Raw genomic sequence first — 5490 nt, 5'->3', positions numbered from 1 at the left:
CCCCACGACGCCAGGACAGCGGAATCAATCACCACCTTCCGGAGACACCTGAAACCCCACCTCTTTAAGGAATACCTAGGATAGGATAAAGTAATCCTTCTAACCCCCCCCCCCCCCCCCTTAAAAGAGTTAGATGCACTATTGTAAAGTGGTTGTTCCACTGGACATCATAAGGTGAATGCACCAACTTGTAAGTCGCTCTGGATAAGAGCGTCTGCTAAATGACTTAAATGTAAATGTAATGTAAATGAATGGGTAGTTCAAAGCTTCTGCTCTTTTCTATAACCTGTAGGGAACACAATATATGGTCTATACTTGGCATGTACGTTTTTTTTGGCGGAGATTACTTTAGTATTTAGTAGTGTTTTTTGGGGGGGATAATACTGTAGTATTTCCAATTGTATACTACAACATTCTAAAGGAAGTACTACACATTATCGAGGGATACTTGTGTGTAGTGTATTCTACTTAATAAACTGGGTGGTTCAAGCCCTGAATGCTGATTGGCTGAAAGCTGTGGTATATCAGACCGTATACCACGTGTAAGACAAATTTACTTTTTGCGTTGGTAATCAGTTTATAATGGCAGTAAGACACCTTGTGGGTTTGTGATATGTGGCCAAAGCTAATGGCTTTTTCTAGGCACTCCACGTTGCGTTGTGCATAAGAACAGCCCATAGCATATTGGCAATATATTCTTTATATATACAAGAGTATGTGGACACCCCTGCAAATTAGTGGTTTTGGCTATTTCAGCAACACCAGTTTGCTGACGGGTGTATACAATCGAGCTCAGTGACTTTCAACCTGGCACCGTCATAGGATGCCACCTTTCCAACAAGTCAGTTCCTCAAAATTCGGCCCTGCTAGAGCTGCCTTGGTCAACTGTAAGTGCTGTTATTGTGATGTGGCAATGTCTAGCAGCAACAACTGCTCAGCCACAAAGTACAAGCTCACAGAACAGGACCGCTGAACCGCGTAGCGCCTAAAAATAGTCTGTCCTCGGTTGCAACACTCACTACCGAGTTCCAAACTGCCTCTGGAAGCAACATCAGCCCAACTGTATTCTCGGTTCCCCCAGCCCGCTATGCGTCGTGGTCTGGCCAGCACACAACACTGAAGCAGCTGGTAGGCTACAATAAGAAAATGAAACTTTTAACCGTAATAGAGCTCGCCAGCTTGTAGTCCTATTTCCCTGAAATGAGTTACCTCTAGTTCGTTCAGCCATCCCTAGGGGGAAAATGAATGGGGAAAGAATAGTATTTTGGAATAACCTCAAACCTTATTTTCGGTGTTTAATATAGGCTTTGGAGATTTTATTTGTTTTGTTCAATGATATAATAGCAGTTAGCTAACATGCCCACTACATAAATGCTTTCAAATTCACAAAAACTGACGTTAGCTGATGAAGATTATCTCATAGAACAAAACATATAAGATCTCCGAAGGGTGAACTTCCCCTTTAATTATCTATAAAAGATTGTACAGTTTTATAACCACCTATAAGTAATTATGCACCCTTCTAGTCAGTTGCAGAATACATTAGAATTGTATTATAAGGCATTAAAAAGGATGTTATAAATCATTATACATGTACTTCATAGAAAGTGTTTCCCTTAGATTTTATCAGGGTTTCCTTTTTTACACAACCTTAAAATATATGAAGTAGGTGTTGTTCAAAGTCTAACAACTCACATTTGAGTAGGTTCATTATTTGATTGTTTCCATATTAAGGGGCCTAACCTAGGAACACAAATCTCTGTCCTCTCTTGAAGATGCATGCAGTTCTCTCTCTCTCCCTTACCTCCCTCACTCGCTCCCTTTAACCCTACTCCTCTGGCAGAACCAGGAAGTCCCTCCCCCTCCTACAAACTCTCTTCTGAGCAAACAAAACTGATCTGAGTCTCTGTGTCGTCTGTCTGTTTGCGAGTGAACAACAACAGTTTAAATGTCTCAACAGGGAGTTCTGCTGGACCAGGACCAGTTCTGTTGTTCTGTCTGTCTGGATATACTGAAGGAGCTGGTTACTATTAACTGTGAACACATTACTGTAGGAGCTGTATTGAAGGCTGCTGCCCCAATTGCACACAGACCTTCACTCAAAGGCCTGCTCTGAAGAAAAATAACATGTTTGCTGAGGTGGTAGAAAAACTAAAGAAGATAGGACTCCAGGCTGCTCCCTGTTCTGCTCTGTGCTATGCTGGACCTGGAGATGTGGCATGTGATTTCTGCACTGGGACCAGTAAGCAGAAAGCCCTCATGTCCTGTCTGGTGTGTCTGGTGACTGCTGTGAGACTCACCTCCAGCCTCACTATGATATTCCTGGACTAAAGAAACACAATCTGGTCAAAGCCACCACACATATACAGGAGAAGATCTTCTCTCGTCATGACAAACTGCTGGATATTTACTGCCSTACCGATCAGCAGTGGGTTTGTTATATTTGTACAATGGATGAACATAAAGGCCATGATGCAGTGTCAGCTGCAGCAGAGAGGACTGAAAAACGATGTTTACTGCCTCCAGAGCCCAAGACCAGAGAACGCTTCTTACAATATGCCTGTCAGCTTACTCTGGACTCCAACACAACACAGAGAGAACTCTCTCTGTCTGATGGGAACAGAAAGGTGACCTCTACACTCCATGCACAACCATATCCTGATCATCCAGACAGATTCATAAACACCCGGATGGTGCTATGTTGGGAGAGTCTGTCTGGACGATGTTACTGGGAGGTGGAGTGGAGTGGGAAGTGGGTTTTTGCAGCAGTCTCGTATAAAGACAGCAGAACAAGGAGTGGTAATGCATTTGGACAAAATGACAAGTCCTGAAGTTCAGTTTTCATTAGTGGTGGTTATCATTTTAGACACAATGTAGGGACTAAAGTATCAGGTCCTCAGTCCTCCAGAGTAGGAGTGTACCTGGACCATAAGGCAGATACTCTGTCCTACAGCATTTCTGACACAATGACCCTCCTCCAGAGTCCAGACCACATTCACTCAGCCCCTCTATCCTGAGTTTCGTCTCTGTGGTACTGCTGAGCTGTGTAAACTGGTAGGAGCCGTATAGATGCTAGTCATGCTGATGGTGACGGTCCACAATTGTGATGATTCATTCTGTTCTGTTTTTCTGTACACAAATTTTTTCTGACTCATTTGATCTTCAGAGATTTAATGAATAAACATGTAATGTATTCATATTTTACCAAATGCAATGTTTTAATCTTGTATGTTCACATTCATCATGATGTATGCTTTTTATGTATATTGGTTGGCTATAGCATTCAGAACAATTGATATCTTTCTCAATTGGTTCTCTGTCACAAATACATTTTCCTCGCTGTCAAGGAACAGGTACTTACTTTCTAACTAACCTACAGTTGAAGTCGGAAGTTTACATACACGTTAGCCAAATACATTTAAACTCCTGACATTTAATCCTTGTAACAATTCCCTGTCTTAGGTCAGTTAGGATCACCACTTTATTTTAAGAATGAGAAATTTCAATAATACTAGAGAATGATTTATTTCAGCTTTTATTTCTTTCATCACATTCCTAGTGGGTCATAAGTTTACGTACACTCAATTAGTATTTGGTTTGCATTGCCTTTAAATTGTTTAACTTGGGTCAAATGTTTCGGGTAGCCTTCCACAAGCTTCCCACAATTATTTGGGTGAATTTTGGCCCATTCCTCCTGACAGAGCTGGTGTAACTGAGTCAGGTTTGTAGGCCTCCTTGCTCGCACACGCTTTTTCAGTTCTGCCCACAAATMTTCTATAGGTTTGAGGTCAGGGCTTTTCAATGGCCACTCCAATACCTTGACTTTCTTGTCCTTAAGCCATTTTGCCACAACTTTCGAAGTATGTTTGGGGTCATTGTCCATTTGGAAGACCCATTTACGACCAAGCTTTAACTTCCTGACTGATGTCTTGAGATGTTGCTTCAATATATCCACATAATTTTCTTTCCTCATGATGCCATCTATTTTGTAACATGATGCTAACATGATGCTGCCACCCCAGCGCTTTTGTAACATGATGCTGCCACCCCAGCGCTTCACGGTTGGGATGGTGTTCTTCAGCCTGCTAGCCTCCCCCTTTTTCCTCCAAAACATAAGATGGTCATTATGGCAAACAGTTCTATTTTTGTTTCATCAGACCAGAGGACATTTCTACAAAAAGTACGATCTTTGTTCCCATGTGCATTTGCAAACCGTAGTCTGGCTTTTTTTATGGCGATTTTGGAGCAGTGGCTTCTTCCTTGCTGAGCGGCCTTTCAGGTTATATCGATATAGGCTCGTTTTACTGTGGATATAGATACTTTTGTACCTGTTTCCTCCAGCATCTTCACAAGGTCCTTTGCTGTTGTTCTGGGATTGATTTGCACTTTTCGCACCAACCAAGTCCGTCTCTAGGAGACAGAATGTGTCTCTTTCCTGAGCGGTATGACGGCTGCGTGGTCCCATGGTGTTTATACTTGCGGTGCTATTGTTTGGTACAGATGAACGTGGTACCTTCAGGCATTTGGAAATTGCTCCCAAGGATGAACCAGACTTGTGGAGGTCTCCATTTGTTTTCTGAGGACTTGGCTGATTTCTTTTGATTTTCCCATGATGTCAAGCATAAGGCCTTGAAATACAAGCTTGACTCAAATGATGTCAATTAGCCTATCAGAAGCTTCTAAAGCCATGACATAATTTTCTGGAATTTTCCAAGCTGTTTAAAGGCACAGTCAATTTAGTGTATGTAAACTTTTGACCCACTGGAATTGTGATACAGTGAATTATAAGTGAAATAATCTGTCTGTAAACAATTGTTGGAAAAATTACTTGTTTCATGCACATAGTAGATGTCCTAACCGACTTGCCAAAACTATAGTTTGTTAAAAATTCTCTAGGGTAGGGGGCAGCATTTTCACGTTTGGATGAAAAGCATACTGCCAGCTACTCATCCCCAGAAGATAAGATATGCATATTGTTAGATTTGGATAGAAAACACTCTGAAGTTTCTAAAACTGTTTGAATCATGTCTGTGAGAATAACAGAACTTATTTAGCAGGCGAAACACCGAGGACAAACCATTCCGAATATAWTTTTTTTTTGAGGTCACTCWCTTTTCAATGAGATTTCATTGGGAAACCAGATTTCTAAGCGACCTGCGTGCAGTTCCTACGGCTTCCACTGGATGTCAACAGTCCTGAGAAATTGGTTGAGGTTATTCCTTTGTGTAATGAAGAAGTACGGCCATCTTGAAGTCGAGTCACTCTAGGTTTCCTGTTGGATCGAAGCGCGTGAACAGAAAGCTGGCTTTAGTTGGTTTTAATCCTGTATTGAACACAGATCATCCCGTCTACAATTTTATCGATTATTAACATTAAAAAATACCTAAAGTTGTATTACAAAAGTAGTTTGACATTTTTTGGCAAAGTTTACCTTTGAGATATTTTGCCGTCACATTTGAGCAAGTTGGAACCTGTGTTTTTCTGGATCAA

General features: G+C 41.4%; 1 pseudogene; it reads left to right on the top strand.

Moving 5' to 3' along the window:
- The first annotated feature begins 1759 nt into the window (after positions 1-1759).
- LOC111970663 (E3 ubiquitin/ISG15 ligase TRIM25-like) lies at positions 1760-3209 on the top strand (annotated as a pseudogene).
- Positions 3210-5490: the final 2281 nt, after the last annotated feature.

Source organism: Salvelinus sp. IW2-2015, linkage group LG11 (genome assembly GCF_002910315.2).
Source record: "Salvelinus sp. IW2-2015 linkage group LG11, ASM291031v2, whole genome shotgun sequence".
In the NCBI taxonomy this organism is placed as follows: domain Eukaryota; kingdom Metazoa; phylum Chordata; class Actinopteri; order Salmoniformes; family Salmonidae; genus Salvelinus; species Salvelinus sp. IW2-2015.
This window is presented reverse-complemented; position numbering and strand designations above follow the sequence as displayed.